The 17,567-nt window shown below is 50.0% G+C and overlaps 1 protein-coding gene across 4 annotated transcripts in view; it reads right to left on the bottom strand.

The window, feature by feature from the left end:
• Positions 1 to 17,567, bottom strand: part of CTIF (cap binding complex dependent translation initiation factor) — a 260,483-nt gene that overhangs the window by 22,715 nt on the left and 220,201 nt on the right. The window lies entirely within an intron of this gene.

Consider the following 17,567-nt stretch of genomic DNA (forward strand, 5'->3'; position numbering starts at 1 on the left):
CAAGGCCAGTCCTCCATGGCTGTGAAGAGCCCCAAGACAGCTTGTGGGCCCGTGAGATAATTAAAGAAGCAAAAGTTACGTAAGCAGACTTAGATAGCAGTTTGGGTTAGGAAGAAAGATACTTAAATCTGGCTGTAGGATTATTTTTAAACGTTACTCTATTATTTATGCTTATGTATAATTGTCTCTTTCTTCAAGCTATGTGCTAACTTCATTGCAAAATTATAGAGAGACATCCCCGAGGATATTATATTGTATTTCTATTTTTCTCAGTTGAACATTTTTTTTGAGACAACTTTTTGTTGAAGTATCTCACATGCAAAAACGCGCACAAATCCTAAGTATAGGGTTAGAGGTGTAGCACAAAGAAGAATGTACTTGCACTGCCCCGACCAAGAGCTGGAACCTGGCTTGGCCCCCTTGTTCCTCTTGTGCCCCTTCTTTTCACTGACCAACCCCCAGGGTCACAACGATCTTGTGTATCCCCACAATTTTCTTATGTCCACTTTAAAATTCCAGATATTTAAATCTGCAGCAAACACGCTGGTCTTGCAGGGTGGTCTCCTATGAGAGTCCTGATTAACCTGGTGGCACCTTTGAGTGCCCCCCATTCTTGGCTGCCCTGCTCCCCTCCTAGGACACCATCTGATTCTGCATCAGTGGACAGGTATGCCAGTGAGTTTGGGGGGCTTGAAGATATGAAGGTTCAGTTCTGAATTAGATGATGCCCGATGAAACAAAGGCCATTTGTCAGGGTCAGGGAGCTGATTCCCAAACGCAGGAATCTGTCTCAAAAGCCATGGGCTTTTTGATGCATTGTGTTTAATGATATGTGCACATCAACTTTTTAGGGGACATGGGACCCTTTGAGAATCTGATTCCAACTCTGGCAGCTCTCCTAGAACAATGCACATCTACACAGGGTCACAGATGTTGGCATGCGATTTCATTAAGTCCCCAGACCCTGAAGCCCACCTGGGGACCCCAAATATTAATCTTTGACATGGGCTTACATCATCAGTGAGAAGGTCAGGGAGCGCAGGGCAGTAACTGCCTTCAAAAGAACATCAACACAGCCAGAGTCTCACATGTCACCTGGAGGATCCTGTAGCCTTTTGCTGTGGCTGTCCAGGATGTGGCTGGGTAGCTCTGTGGTTAAGGCATCATGCCAGGTTGGCCAACAAAGACACCATAAAAGTTCTGTACGATGTGCTGGACACATGACAGGTGTGATTACTCATCCTTGTGCAACCCTGCAGAGGTAGGGGCTGGAAACTCAAAGAGGCTCAAGGAGGACAAGCAACTGGCCTCAGGGGCCAGCCAGGACCAATGGCATGGGATTTGAAATCAGGTTAAGTCTACTGTCCAAGTTCAAGTTTCCTTTTCATGCCGGAGCTTTTAGCATCCCTTTCATCCCTGCTCTTCCAACATCCGAAGCCTGCGGGAATTTCTTTGGAGCCCTCCTCCGGGCGGCCAGGAAGAGCTGACTGGCGGCACAGGGACATCTCTGTGCACACAGGCTCTGCTTGTGGAAATGACTCACTGGAGCCCTGCCACTCTGGGACTTCAGGGGACACACACACATTTCCTGTGTCTGGGAAGAGCCTGGGGCGGGGTGAGCTGGCAAGGCAGATCTCTGAAGGCGGCCGGACATAGAAAATCATCCAGCTCTGCATGCTGGATGGAGAAGCCTGTCCCTGGGTTCATGTGACAGAGCCATGTCACCTTGGAACCTCAGTTATGTCACCTGTGAAACGGGGTGTGGGGAGTGGTGGAGGTGAGTCTGGACCAGGTACTCAGTCTTCCTACTGCAGCACCAGCATCATCAGGGAAATTGCAAATCTTCCTCTAGGACAGTGATTCCCCCGCTTGAATGTGCATCGGCATTACTTTGGGGGGCGATTTCCCAGTTCAGAACCACAGATCTAGCTCAGGGGTTGGTACAGCCTGAATAGATGGGTACAGCTAAGAATAGATTCTACATATTTACATAGCTGGGGAAAACAATCAAAAGAATACTGTTCTGTGACCCACACAAAATGATATAAAATTCAACTGTCAGTGTCCACACATAAGCTTTTGTCCGAACACGGTCGCGGCGCACTCGTTTCCATCTCGTCTGGGCTGCCTGGCTGCGCTTGCACTGGGCGGGCAGCGGGCTGTCTGGACAGAACGTCTCTCCTGTCTCCACGCGGCTGCTCAGATCGGCAGAAATCACAGGGATGTGGTTAAACTTGATTTTGCCCTTGGCCTGCAAAGCTGAAATATTTACTCTCTGGTCCTTTACGGAGGTTCGCTGACCTCCCGTCTATGAAGAGTGTGAAGGGGAGAATAGAGGAGAGGGGACTGGGGGTGGGGTGCAAGGCAGAGGGGAAAAAAGTAGGGAAGGGGGAGCGAGAGGAGGACAGACAGGGTAGAGGAGGGGAGAGGAGGAACAGGGATCCCATCTGCGGGAAAAAGCCAGGGGCTGGGCCTCCCTGGTGGCACAAGGGGTTAAATCTCAGTGCTATCAAGCTATGGGCGGCCACTGCAGCCTGAGTTGATCCCTGGCCAGGGAGGTGACCCACATGGTGCAGCAGACCTCTCCTGTCACGCCCGCTGCTCCCCTCAGCACTGTATTTCAGTCATTCCACCTATTCTGTTCCCCACTCTGTCTCTGGTGAATCCTCTCACCCCCCGCCACCTCTGGCCTACACCCCAGATCTTGTATGCATAAATAAATAAAATAAACCTAAAAAAAAATGCCAGGGCATTGGAATTAATAAGAGTACTAATCTGGCTATGTCAGCCCTTGGGATGCTTTTACACAGTTGCTTTGAGGGTGATCTGAAGGCCCCTCAGACCATGTGCCCCTAGGAAGATCCCAAATTCCACTTCTGAAACAGGGACGCATTACAGGGAAACCTCCAAAGGACAGACTCCAAGGGTTCTCTGCAAGCTCGACTGTCTGTGGGTATATTCTGCAGAGGGTTCATGGGTCTGGGGGAATCAGCTCCCCCGTCCCAAACCACCTTCCTGGGACAGAGGGAGGGACGGCTTTAAGACGATCCGCGGTCCTGAGGAGGAGTGGAGGCAGGGACGAGAACTGTGATGCAGGGTCATCTGGAGGGAGGAGATGATGATCAGGGACAGGCTTCATTCCTCCAGGCCTCTGTGCTCCCTGACTCGCACATTGTAGATCCATTTCTCCCCATGAGCAAGAGGCAAAAAAGGCCTACAACCCACTGGGCTGGTCGGTGGCAGCCACCCTCACCAGTGGGTGTCTCATTCCCCGGAGCCCTGAGGCTTCCTGCCTGCAGCGTTACCCAAGCAAGTCTCAACTCTGGCCCTGGGATTCCAGGTATTTTCCCAGCCAGCCCCACCTCAGCTAATTGCTTTCCAGTCAGCTAATCCTTGGCCCACACCCTCAGCTCCAGCCAGGCAAGCCACCTCAGTGTGGCCAGCAGGAGCTTCTGAGACTTCCCATGGCCCTCATCCAAGCCTGGGGCAGCCTCTCGACTCCCCTTGCCCAAACCACATCCTCCTCGCTCTTCCCCACACCTCAAACTCTCCTCTGACTAACATTTCCAAACCAAGCAGAGCTCGGTCCAGTCCAGACCAAAAGCAGCAGGACTAATTCATTCTCTGCTGCGCCCCTCTCTCCCAACCCCCCTCCCCTTCCAGACTGGCCATATCCGGGCTACCAGGGAAGAACAATTAGCAAAAAGTGGGGTTGTACCTACAGTTCAATTCCCAGAGCTAATTGTTTTAAGCAGGGCTTCGGCCTTCATTAAAGGATAATTAGTTAGTGAATGTGTGTTTGCATTTCCACAAGTGTGTTTGCATTTCCTAAGTCTGGCTTTTAACCCTGGGAAACCAGATTCAGCAAATACTTTCATGTTTCAATACCTCTGGGTAAGGGACAAGGTCTTAATTACAGAAATGGCAGTTCTGAGAACAACAGTGTAATCAAAAGGGCAACGAAAGAATGAGCTAATTGTGCCTTCCACGCACTGGGCCAGGATTTCTATTTGGCCATTGTGCGGAGGAGCTGGCAGCTGCCCTCCCCGGGCGGCCCTCCCCCATTTTGTCCCGTCATGCAGTCTGCCATCCACTGTCCTTTTCATCCCCTTTCAGTGCTTGTCTGTTCTCTTACCTTTCCTATCCCTTCCTTCCATTCTCCCCACCTTTCTTCATCCTCCAGAGGATGGTCTTTTGTAGACCCTATGGGGGTGCTTAAGTCAATAACCCACCAACCATTCAACCAAGCTAGCACACAGGCCTTGAGCTGTAGGTTTCAGCTCACACCATTTCCCTTTGCTTCTGGGTGCTCATATAGCTCTTTGAGGACCTGGATAATTTAGGATCCAGAAGCTCACGGATTCCAGAAGAAAATCTCCAGGCCTATATTGTCTAGTACCGTAGTCACCAGTCACATGAGTTGTGAGCAGTTGAAATGTGCCCGGTCCGAAGAGATAGGTATTTCAAGGTGTAAAGTACATCTGGGTTTCAACGGCTTAGTTAAAAAAAAAGTTGTATAGGGGTCTCCCTGGTGGCGCAAGGGGTTAAGACGCAACCTATGCAGCTGTCCACAGCCACTGCAGCATGAATTCCATCCCCAGCCAGGGAGCTATCACATGGTACAGCAGACCTCTCCTGACTCGCCTGCTGCTCCCCTCAGCAGTGTATTTCATCAGTCTGCCTGTTCTGTTCCCCACTCTGTCTCTGGTGAATCCTCTCACCTCCCATACCTCTGGCCTGCACTCCAGCTCTTGTATGCACAAATAAATAAATCTTTAAAAAAAAAGTTGCATATATAAATATATATATATATAAATATGAATATGTACATATGTATATATATAAATTTCATTGATACTTTTAAACATTGATTACATTTTGAAAATACCATTCTCTGGATATACTGGATAATATAAACAATACTAACGGGAATTTTACGTGGCCAGTAGGAAATGCACAGTGACGCAGGGCTCACGTGGTGTTGCACGGGATGTGTAGCTTTGTAGCTGGGATGGTGCTGGATTGTTAGGGGCTGAGAGCCTTCTGCTGTCCTCAATGTTTATGACTGTAGGTGTCCCTTCTCACCTTCTTCCCAATGCTCCCAGTACCCTCTGTATCCTCCTTATTCATCCTTTTGCATCCTCTCTAATCCTTCTCCTGCATGGCCGGGTCCAGGTGAAGGCTGACAGACATACAGCAAAAGCTCACTTGTGCACCCCTCGGTAACTCCGTCCCCAGGGCTCCCAGTCCACGAAGCTGTGCCAGAAGTCCACCCTGACTTCTCATGATTGTGGCTTGTGGGGTTCTTACTTTGGACAGACTAATTAAATCTCACATGAAGCTTGGCAGACTGAAGTCAAAGAAAGCCCACTCAACTAGAGTGAAATTCGGGGACAGTACACAGGCCCTTTACTGGCCAGCAGCACACTGCAATGGTTACTTGTGCTGTGAGCACAAATGCTTCCTCGGGGTTTTGTTTGGCAGGAGGGTTCACTTTCAGGGGCCACTGCCAGCCAGCGCCACCCCATTGGCTCACCTTCCCCTTCAAGGATTCTAGATTTGTCTCCATTTCCAGATAACCTCCAGACTCGGGCTTTGCTCATTTTTGGTGCTCTATTTCATTAATTTATTAAGCAAGCTTTTACTGAGCACCTACTACATGCCAGGCACTGTTTAGATCTTGTAGGATATGTCTGGAAACAGAATAGATACACTCTCTGCCTTGAGAGTTTCCATGCTGCTCGGGGAGACAGAAATCAAGTAGATTAACCAAGAAGACTATAAGGTAAAGCCAGATACTCATAAGAACTATTAGAAAAAGAAAGCAAGCTAGAGACAGAAAACCAGGATGGCAGGCCAGGGAGCGGGGGATGGTCAGGAAGGATCCTTGAGGGATTGACATTCAGCAAAGACCTGGATGGATCCCTGGAAGACAGGCACCCCCAGGGGGGACCACAAGCGCAGAGGTCTAGAGACACATTCTACTCTGTCTACTCCCACTCTTTCTCATTACGCACTTTGTTTTATATGATGTAAATATGCTGCAAACAGATCCCTCTATTTCAGGTATTTGTTTGAGCAAATCTACTAAATTATGTTTAATCCTCATCCCCACGTGAGCTGAGGACCAGAGAGGGCAAGAAATCTGGGTCTGTCTGGCTTGAGAGTTCTGGCTGCGCGAAAGGACCCCTTCTGGGGACTTCTTTTACAGGTTCTGGCCAGGCACCTGTCACCTGTTCACTGCTGATGGCAGTGATAAGGGAGCCATCCACAAACAGTTGGATTCTGGAAAAAAGGGGAGAGGTGGTTCCTGTGTCTGGCCTACACATTGCATCCATCTGAACAGCACAGAGGGTGACATCGATCGCTGGCTTTTTAACAATGGGTCCTGGCAGCTGCTGTAGCAGCTTAAAGAAGGAAGGCTGGCTGGGTCACCGGGAGATTTGGGTGTGATTTATTATGCTCCAGCTCTCAGCACAGACCGCTGTTTTCGCTTCCTCTCTGTAGCCCCTCTGAGTGTGCAGGGACCACGCATGCTCACACGGGGGCCCAGAGTTTGGCACCTGAATGACTAGGTAGAGGGTACCTGAGTGGGCTATGAAGGTGGGGTAGGGCTGGGATGGAGATGGATGGGCAGACCCCGGGGAGGCATTGGGGGTGGGGGCTGAGGGGACCAGGCAGGGATTCAGGGAGGCCTCTGACATCCTCTCTGTGGGTGGGAAACAGATAAACTTTATTTTTTGACTTGTGGGTTATCTGAAGTTACTGTTGGCCATTTTTCTCCTAGGTTCCTTATCTTCTAAACATATAGGTCACTCCCTCTACCTCCCAGCCAATGCCCTCACCCTGGCCTGTCTCCGTCCGGCTCCCAAGCTGGCTGAGCCCACCCTGGCATCAGCTTACTGAGAAAACACCAAAGGGGAAGGGCGGGCGGGCATCTTAACTTTTGTTTTTCAACCCAAAGTATTAGAACATCTCGGCAGATGCATGTGTATGTGCATATCTTGTACACTCAACCCCCGCCAGCTACAATTTATGCTGTGTCGATTCCCCATTTTAGAAAAAATCCGCATCCCCGCCTCTCCGCCAGGGCCTTCGGCTCCTCCCGGCCCCCGCCCGCCTTCAGCGCGACTCTGCAGAACGCAGGGGCCTCTTGAAGTTCAGACATTAATTACTGAGTTAGAATATTTTTCAAAATTACAAGGCATGGCCCCAGGAGACAAGAGGAAGGAGGAGGAGGGCGCGCAGGCGAAGGAGGCGGGAGAAGGAGCCGAGTCTGCCCAGGGCACGGAGGCGGGTCTGCAGGCGCGGGCCACCCCCTGACAGCGCCCCCGCCCCGCCCGCAAGGCCGAGCGCCCCCTGCAGGCCGCCGGGGGTAAGGCGCGAAATCAAGAGCTCGCGCCCCAGAGCCTTGCTGGAGGGGGCGTCCGAGGGGATGGGGCATTGGGGCCAGGAGTTTTGGGGGGTAGAAAAGTTAGAGCAGTTCTACCGCTCGCCTCCCCACCTCAGGCCGTAACGGTGGAGCTCCTGCTAGGAAATGGTTATGTTCATTAAACTGTTTTCAGGGCCTCCCCGGTGGCGCAGCGGTTGAGCGCTGGGTTGCGAAGCTGCCCGCGCCCGAGAAGCCGGTTCGATCCCCGGCTGCTCCCCGGCCACCGGAGGAGGGTCCCGCATGGCGCGCAGACCTCTCCTGCCGCCCGCTGCTCCCCTCAGCAGTGTCCTTCGGTCCTTCTGCCTGCTCTGCTCCCCGCTCTGGCTCTGGTGAATTCTCTCACCCTCCCGCGCTTCTGACTGTACCCAGTGCATGTATAAACAAACAAACAAATAAATAAATAAAGCATGCCTCTATTAAAAAAATAAATAAACTGTTTTCAAGGATTTCAGGGAAGGGGAAATGAATCAAATCATTCTCCCTCTGTAATTAGGAGGCTGGACGGCGCTGAGGATTCACTGGAAGGGGCTGGTATGATGGGGATTCACTGCGAGTCGCCATTCCATCTGACTTAAAAAAAAAAAAAAAGCCGACTATTTGATGCTTCTTAAGAAAACATGCTCCCACCTAGATATTCTTTGCAAGGCGAGCTAACTCAGAGAGCCACGTTTTCGGAATCTCTGTCTTTTAGAGAAAATACCCAAAGCTTGCAACCACCACCACTTTCCGAAGGGGAAGTGAAGAGACGTCTCCTGAAGCCGTGTTGCGATGGGTTTGGAAATCTCTTGAGTTTTAAGACTGTTTAAAAACGGTTCTGGCGAGGAGACTGGTTTCCCTTTGGAAATCAGTGTCTGGGGGAAGCTGGTATTTTTATAACTCCAGGCTCTCTATCAGATCCTGTGTTACCATGGTTGCTAAGGGGAACACTGGCTTCAAATTTCACATTTCAGTTTGCAGAGTCTGGCTGAGGAAGTGGAACAGTTAAAGGGAGGGGGCCAGAGGAGGGTCAGGGAATGGTGGTGGTGGTGGGGGGCGGGCGCTGAATTTTAGCTGGAGGAGGGCAGGGATCCTGTGGCCTCAGTCAGGGGTCATTTCAGTGTGTTCGTGTGGGGTGTTTGGGGTGGGGGCGTCGGGCAGGTCAGGGCCATGAGACACGGAGTGACTTGGCTGCCAAGCGGAAGAGGGGGGACAGCAGCTCTGGAGGGAACAAAACTGTGGGGAGTTATTTCGGCAGAGGTGACAGGAATGGTTGCTTAAGCTGGGGTATTCATAGCAGCAGCTGCTGGACCTGGAGGAACTCTGACGCTTAAACCAGTGCCCAGAGGCTGTGTACCTGCCCAGGAAGGCTACATTCTTAGGGGAACATTCCAGGCTGGGTCTGTGCCTAAGATTAGGGCTGGAATAAGCTGTTCATGGAAAAAGGTTCTGAATTTTCAAGCTTCATTCCAGCCCTTCACTTTCCCCTGAGGCTTTCTGATGGACTTATAATATAAAAACAACTTTAAAGACAAGGAGTCGAGGATTGTTCTCCATTCAGAGGCCCTTGCCAGGCAGAATCCCCTTGTCTCATCTGCCATCTGGCCTCCCACATTCTTTCTCTTTCCACCCTAACTTTTTTTTTTGAACGCTGCATTTTCCGCTGTGCACAGAGTTACCTGCGGGTCCCTCTGGCAAGGGAGTGCCCCAGATGTATTTGACTTTCTTATCCCAGCACATTTCTAGCAGGAAACGTGTCCAGGAGGCTTTTTTCCTCAGTGTTTGTTGAATGAATAAACAAACTCTCCTTTATGCCTTCCATGGTGTTGCTCTCTGGCTTAAAAACTTTCAGAGTTTCCTCAAATCGTCTTGTGTTGACCAGAATGCCTCGATGGGAGCCAGCAGAGCTCAGAACTCATCCCTCGGGTACTCTCTTCATCATCTGTCACAGAAGCTCAACTCTGGTCCTCATGCCTCCTCTTAAACTTTTCTTTCTGAAGTTCTCCCCCGGCACCCCTGGTTAATATCTGTCTGAAGCCTGCTTCTTAAGCCCTAGCTTCTCCTTTGCTCCCAGCAGCTGGCCATACCCCCAACTCCCCCCACTCCTATATTTGTACAACCCATCATAAATAGTCATTAATTTCTGTGGGTGTGGTTGCCAAGAGGCTCACAATTTCTGCTCCCTCCTTCTAGTACAAATGGGAAGTTTTGCAGTTCAATACGACAGTGGCATTTTCTCAAAACAAATTACTGTTTACCAAGTGACACTGAGTCCTCAGCAAAGTGCGGTGGGGGATTACTTGATAAGTGAAACGCAGTCCACCCCCTAGATACCCATGAAAGATTGAAATGATTTAAAAGCAACCAAAGGTGGCACAGATATTAATACAACCACCAGGCAAAGGACACGTCAGCACCCCCATGTTGCACCAGGACACAAGTCCTATGGGCTGTTACAGGAGGAGCACTCAGGGCAGGGTGGGGATGTGGTGGGAAGTGATCCTGGCCACGAAGATCGTAAGGGTCAGGCAGGAGGCGAAGGAAGATGGTGCCCAAGGCAGGAGGAAGGTTGTAGAAACATGACAGTACTGTGGCTTCTCAGTGGCAGAACTAGGATTCAACTGTGCTCTCTGTGCTTCTGGCTCCCACTCCACAGTGCGCTTCGGCTGAAGACTCACTCTGTGCACCTAAGATGTGGCTATTTGTGCTTCTTAACCTTGGCTGCACACTGGAGTCATGTGGAGAGGGTAAATCTCCCTCTCCAGCCCTCAAGCCCCATCCCTAAAAAGTTTAATTCGTTGAAGGAGGGGTCTGAGTGTTTGTAAATTTGCAAAAGCTTCCCAAGGTGCAAAGCCAAAGTCCTGGTTCCACGGAGGATTCTGAATCTCTCTTCCCCATTAGGGTCCACCCCTAGCCCAGGCACAGCCTACCTTGGCTCTTCTGGACAAAGTGGACCCAGTCCTGGTCCCAGCTGGGCAGCCGAATGCTGTCCTCTCTCCTGCTCTAGGGCAAGGAGGGTGAGCCCACTGGAAGGCAGCACCGAAGAATGTTCTGTTTGACTCTCAGCCCTGTGAACCAGCAGAGGCTCTCCACTCACACCCACTTTACCTCAGCCTTTTCTTTCTTTCTTTTTTTTCTTTTGAAAGATTTATTTATTTATTTATACAAGCACTGGGCACAGTCAGAAGCGTGGGAGGGTGAGAGAATTCACCAGAGCTAGAGCAGGGAACAGAACAGGCAGACTGACAAAACACACTGCTGATGGGAGCAGCGGGCGCAGCAGGAGAGGTCTGCCGCACCATGTGGGACCATCGTCAGTGGCCGGGGATCGAACCGGTGCTGCAGAGGCCGTGGGCAGCTTCGCAGCCCAGCGCTCAACCACTGCACCACCTGGGGAGGCCCTATCTCAGCCTTTTCCAAGGTCAGATCCCCCCCCCCCAAAGCTGAGACAGTGCAAACGATTGAATGCACCCTCACGCAAAAAGTTTAAAAGTGACTCTGTCATTGTTGCACTGAGCAATTTCATTTCCTGAGGAGCCTGACTTGCTGCCCTCGGTGCCCTCCTCCCCACCCTGCGCCTGCAAGTCCAACCAGCTGTATCCCCAGGGGTGTCCTCCTTGGAGACACCCCTCAGGGCACCTGCACCCTCCCTGCCCTTCCTCTCAAGGCAGATGTGGTTCCTGGGGCCCGGAGGGGAGGAGAACATGGGAGCCAAGCAGAAGGAAAGTTTGGTGGGGGATGAAGGGGGGTTGCAGAGAGGGATGAGAGATTCCTGACGGAAGGCACCCTCTCCCTTCCTCCACTCCTGCCCTCTGGTTGTGGGTGTCAGCTAGGAAGAGGGCAGCTGGATGGGAGCACCTGCAGCGATGGGCTGGAGGGATTGGAATGGGCGTGGGTGGGAGGCTGGGGAAAGGAGGAAGGATGAGAGGCAGTGGATAAAACAGGCCTGGGGATACAAGGGGAAAAGTAAAAAGGTCTAAGGGGTTAAAAGCCATTCTAGTATCTCCTGCCAGAGGAATTTGCAACAAACCTCTTAAAGGAAGGGGCCCGGAGAGAAGCTTCAGTGATAACTTGGAAGAGTCTAGCAAAATCATCACTGGGTCACAGAGGGGACAGAGGAATGGAGGGGGCAGAGAGTGCTGTAGGGTCAGGAAAAGGGAGTCAGGTGGTGCTGGGCTAACAGACCCAAAGCCTGGCAGGTCGGCTCCAGCTGGGATGGGAGACGAAAGCAGCTTTAGCTCAGGCCATAAACACTAATTACACCCCTCCTGTGTGTGGGCCCTCACAGTCACAGTTGGGACCTTAGACAGGTTCTTAGAATGCTATTTAAAAGGAGCCTGAAGGCTCTTTCCACATGTTTCTGTCTTCTTTAATTTCTTTCATCAATATTTTGTATTTTCAGTGTGCAAGTCTTTCACCTCCTTAGTTAAGTTTCTTCCTCCGTATTTTATTCTTTCTGATGTACTTGTCAGTGGGATTATTTCTAATTTCTTTCTTTGGCAGTTCGTTATTCATGTGCAGAAATGCAATTGATTTTTGTTTGTTGCCTTGTCTCCTGCAGTAAAGTTTTACTGAATTCATTTATTAGTTCTAACTTTTTTTTTGCTGGAGTCTTTAGGACTTTCTGTATACAAGATTATGCTGTCTGCAAATAAGAGATGATGTTACTACTTTCTGTCCCATTTGGATGCCTTTTATTTCTTTATTCATGTCTATTTGCTTTGGCTTGGAATTCCTGGAGTACATGGAGCAGGAGTTGGTAAAAGTCCTCATTTTGGTCCTGATCTTGGACTGGAAGTCTCAATATTGTTAAAAATGTCAACACTACCCAAGTGACCTACAGTTCAATGCAGTTCCTTCCAAAATTCCAATGGCATTTTTTTTATAAAGTTAGAAAAAATAATTTCTAAAAGCCAAAGAAATAGCCAAAACAATTTTGAAACAATTTGAAAAAGAACAAAGCAAGAGGCATCACATGTCCTAATTTCAAAACTTATTACTCCAGCCATTAAAACAAACCCAGAGGCCAACAGGACAGAACAGGGAGCCCAGAAATAAACCCATGCATCTATGGCCATCTGATCTGTGAAAAAGTTTCCAAGAAAACATAATGTGCAGAGGACAGTCCCTACAACAGACGGCGCTGGGAAACAGGACAGCCACATGTGATAGAATAAAACAGGGCTCTTACACCACACACAAAACTCACTCAAAATGGACTACAGACATAGACAGGAGACTAGAAACTGAACCTCCTTGAAGAAAACATGGGGGAAAAGCTTCATGACATTGAGCTTGACAATGAGTTCATGGATAGGACACCTGAAGCACAAAAGTGAAAGCAGCCAAGTGGGAGGACATCGAACCGACAAGCTGCTGCTCAGCAAAGGAAACAAACAGAGTGAAAAGGCAGCTTACAGAACTGGAGAAAATATTTGCAAACCAAATATGTGATAAGGAGCTAATTTTCAAAAAATACAAGGAACTTTCACAACCCAGCAGCAAGAGTCCTCATACCTGGTTTTTAAAAATGGGCTGTTACATTTTTCCAAAGAAGACATGGAAATGGTCAACAAGCATATGAAAAGATGTTGAGTGTCAACAAGCACCAGGAAAATATAAATCAAAACCACCTCACACCACTTAGGGTAGTTATTACTAATAAACAAACAAACCAAAAAACTCCAAAAGACAACAAGCATTGGCAAGGCTGTGGAGAAACTGTGCATTGTTGGTGGGAATGCAAAATGACATTGATCTTGACAATGATTTCATGGATCACACCACAGCTGTGGAAAACAGTACAGAGGGGCCTCAAAAATAATAAATAAATAAATAAAATAGAGCTACCACCTGACCCAGCAATCCCACTTCTGGATATTTAGCCAACAGAATTAAAATCAAGAACTCAAAGAGATATAGGACCACCATGTGCATTACAGGCCTACTTATAGTAGGAGTCAAGATGTGCAAGCAAGTAAATGTCCACTGACAGTTCAAAGGACTAAAAACACGGGCCTCCCTGGTGGCACATGGGGTTAAACACTGTACTATGAAGCAATCCGCAGCCTCTGCAGCATGAGTTCAATCCCCAGCCGGCTAGGGAGCAACCCACATGGCGCAGCAGACCTCTCCTGTCTCACCTACTGCTCCCTTCAGCAGTGTGTTTCATTCAGTTTGCCTGTTCTGTTCCCCACTGTCTCTGGTAAATCCTCTAACCACCCGCATCTCTGACCTGTACCCCAGCTCTTGCATGCATAAATAAATAAATCTTAAAAAAAAAAACAAAGGACTAAAAACACGGTATATATGTACAGTGGAATACTATTCAGCCTTAAAGAAGGAAATTATGTTACACGTGACAACATGGATGAACCTGGAAGACATTATGCTAAGTGAAATAAACTAGTTCCAGCGGCTTATTCCCCATATTTCCATATAGATGAGGGAATAGAATAAACTCATAGAAGCAAAGAATAGAATGGAGGTTGCCAGTGGCTGGGGGAGGGAGAAACAGGAAATGCCAATCACCTGGTATAAAATTTCAGTTGTGCCAGATGAACAGTTTCTAGAGATCTGCTCTAGATAACAATACTGTACTGGGTTTTTTTTTTTTTTTTAAGATTCACTCGTTTATTTTATACAAGAGCTGGGGCATAGTTCAGAAGTGCAGGAGGGTGAAAGAATTCACCAGAGCCAGAGCGGGGAGCAGAACAGACAAACAGACCGAAGACACTGCTGAGGGGATCAGCGGGCCAGGCAGGAGAGGTCTGCCAAACCATGTGGGGTTCTCCCTGGCTGGCAGGGAATCAAACCGGTGCTGCAGAGGTTGCCGACAGCCTCACAGCGCGGCGCCCATCTGCTGCACCACCGGGGAGGCCCTGTACTGGGTTCTTAAAAAATCTCTTAAGAGGGCCCCCCTGGTGGCGCAGGTGGTTGAGCGCAGGGCTGTGAAGCTGTCCGTAGCCTCTGCAGTGCCGGTTCGATCCCCGTCGGCCACAGAGTAACCCACATGGCACGGCAGACCTCTCCTGTCTTGCCCGCTGCTCCCTCAGCAGTATATTTCGTCAGTCTGCCTGTTCTGCTCCCCGCTCTGGCTCTGGTGAATCCTCTCACCCTTCCGTGCATCTGGCCTGTACCCCTGCTCTTGTATAAATAAAAAATAAATCTTAAAAAAAACTCTTAAGAGGGTGAATCTCCTGGTTAGAGTTTCTGCCACAATAAAAATTATGAAATGTGAAAAAGACTTAAAAAGAGCTCATGAAACAAACATGAACTGTAAACAGGAGGGCAAGGAGACTGGAGGTTTCTGGTCACCAATAACACTCTTCAGTCACTTTGAAAGCCATCTTGGCAGGAGCCATTTGCTCTGAAACAATAAAAGGGCTCACTGAAAATTATTCTTCTCCATCCTTCGAAGAAGGATCTCTGGCATTTTATATGTGGCAAAACCAGAATCCATTCCACTAAGATCTATTTGGCTCTCTGTGTAGCAGGTGTGTGTTATGGACCAAGAGTAGAACAAGAAGAGCTGCTGCTTTGCTCGCAAGGCAGTGAAGCAAAGGGAGTAGGCACAGAGACCCGGATTCCAGTGTTGACTGCTGCCCACTGGCTGTGTGGCAAGCGGCCTAAACTCTCTGTTCTCTGGAAAATAGGGGTTATGATATTTAGGGTGCTGTCCAGCTTAAAAGGGAAAAGAATGCAAGAGGTGCTTTGGCCTACGTGCTGCTGTCGTCCCTTAATACTGCTCTAAAGCCAAGGGAAGCGTGGCTGGCAGGGACAGAGAACGCGGTTTTATTGGGGAGTAATCAATGAGTGTGGCGGGAGGTGGGCGGGGGAACTTCCCCGAGGAGGTGACTTGAATTGGGTCTGGCAGGACATGTTAGGGCCAGAAAGAGAGAAACTCTTTTCCAAGGATGGAGTCCCAGGTTTCAAGCTTGAGTAACAGAGGACCGTAACTCAACTAGGTCAGAGTGTGAAGGAAAAGCCTGGAAGAGGGCAGGGCAGCTCTCACACAGCTGAGTGCCCTCCAGTCTGAAGGTGCTTAGGGACTAAGGCCTCCCTCAGTCTTAAAGGGTCATGGGGGTTGAGTGAGCCCCGGGTCTGGTGAAGGTGGCTTCTGCACAGATACCTTTAGACTGGGTCATGCTGGGCCAATTTTGTATCTTCCTCTTAGGTTTATTCTAAATGAGACTCTTCATACCAGGATGACCCGTGGATTTGTGATTGACTCAGGGCAGTGAGGAACGACATGCAGGGGAACCCTTGGGAGAGCTGCTGAGGCAGAGAAAGGAACATGGCGCCACTGTGAGAAAAGGCATCGAGTGAGTTCTGGGCGTGGTAGGGTGGGGGGAGCCTTCTCCCTGGCCCTAGGGAGGCAGAATTGGATGGGTCTGGTCCACATAAGAATATGGACTGAGCTGGAGGGCTTAGGGGTGCAGCTCCCCTTGCTGGAAAGGCTTGAGGCATGATCTGGATGTGTGTAATGGGCAGATGGAAAGGCCAGCCTGAGGACTGGTCCTGGAACTGGAGGACCCAGGGCTGAGTGGGCCTTGCAGATTTGGGATCAGCCATCTGAATGACCTTAGGGGAAAAGCCTAAACTTTTCCAGCATAGAGGGAGACAACAGCAGTGTCTTTGGCTTCTAGAAACTTCTGATGCTCGCTCACCCTGCTTTGAGGACATCAGTCAGACCTGGGTGTGAGTGTGCGTGCGATAAGGCAGGGGAGGTAGCAACTGACTCTGCGAATTCAGGGTTTGCCAGGGAGCTGGGAAAGGCAGTCTGTCCAAAGGCATTCATAAGATCCCTAGGGCACAATGTCTTTTCTGAAGGTCTTGTTTAGAGAAGCCGAGTTCTCTGTTGGGAAGAGCCTTGGATCCAGAGGTCAAGAACTCCAGGCTCTGGTATGGACCAGTCATATGTCCCTGGGCAGGCGACTCAGCCCTTGTGCCCCTTTAAGATTGGGTGTGTGCCCAGGCCTAAGTCAGACTGGAGGGCACCCAGCTCTCTGAGAGCCGCCTTGCCCTAGAACGAGTCCCCTGGGCATTTCCTTCCACATTCTGACCTAGTTGCCCTAGCGCTCTTAGCACCCTCTCCACACCACACTGTCCTCCCTAAGCTCTTCAGAGTGAGCTATGTGGTCTCCTTTTGCAGATGAGGATGCAAGCTTCAGAGAAGGTGAACCCTCCCCCATGACAGTCCAGCGACAAAGTGGCAGAGGCAGGATTTGAACCCAGGCAGCTGCCCAGCTTCAGGCTTGAGGCTCTTGAACCACCTTACTGGGCGGCCTCAAGAAATCTGGAGCATGGGGCTTTGGTTTCTTCTTTTAGTATCTGGTAGAAACCACAGCTGGTTATTTACTCTTCAAGTTTTCTATGCACACGCCAGGGTCTTTGTTTGTGAAGACATCTTAAAAAGTTGAACGCACCTGAGAAGAGTAATTTAGGGGACGTTCTCCATTCCTTGCTGTGCAGACCTCGTGGCACCTTCCGGATCTCACACCAGAAAGTTCGCGCTACCTCAGGTGGTGTCAGAAGTGTCCCGGCAGCCAGGGCCAGCGCTCGGCCACAGCCCTGCTTCCTGCTTGGGGAGCAGGTGACGGCAACACCAGGAGGTGCCCAGATCACACAGGGGGGATGTGTGGGGGCAATCCAGGTCACTGCCCTAGAACAGCAATGCTCCCTGTCTCCAGCTGGGGTGTCAGGGCACAGGGCAACTCAGCGAGGGATGGGAGGGCCCCAAGAGACCACTGGGGCCAGCCCCTGCCTCTGGGGGCTGCCTTCAAATCATCCCAGTGGGATACTTAAGGCAAAGCCAAGGCCCCTCTTCAGGCTGTGTTCTGAGCTCAAGACACTTTGACAGTGAGATAAAGTTGGGAGAGGCCATTGTCAGGCCTAGTCAGGCCTAGGAGACAGGGCTGACTGACATCCCGTGCTTTTGTTAAGAAACATGACTTGGCCTTTCTTGCTCCCTGGCTTTCTGGGCACCTGCTCATGTTGGGGGCATGTCCCACTTAAGGCAGGAAGATGGTGGCCACAAAGAGAAGAAAAAGTCATTGGGTCATCAACTCTAGGTTCCAGCTTATGAAAAGTGTGAGGGGCATGCTGCGGTACAGGCAGACTCTGCAGATGATCAGACAAAGCCAAGCAAAGCAGGTCA

Source organism: Talpa occidentalis, unplaced genomic scaffold, assembly GCF_014898055.3.
Source record: "Talpa occidentalis isolate TD23 unplaced genomic scaffold, MPIMG_talOcc4v2.1 talOcc4.13, whole genome shotgun sequence".
In the NCBI taxonomy this organism is placed as follows: domain Eukaryota; kingdom Metazoa; phylum Chordata; class Mammalia; order Eulipotyphla; family Talpidae; genus Talpa; species Talpa occidentalis.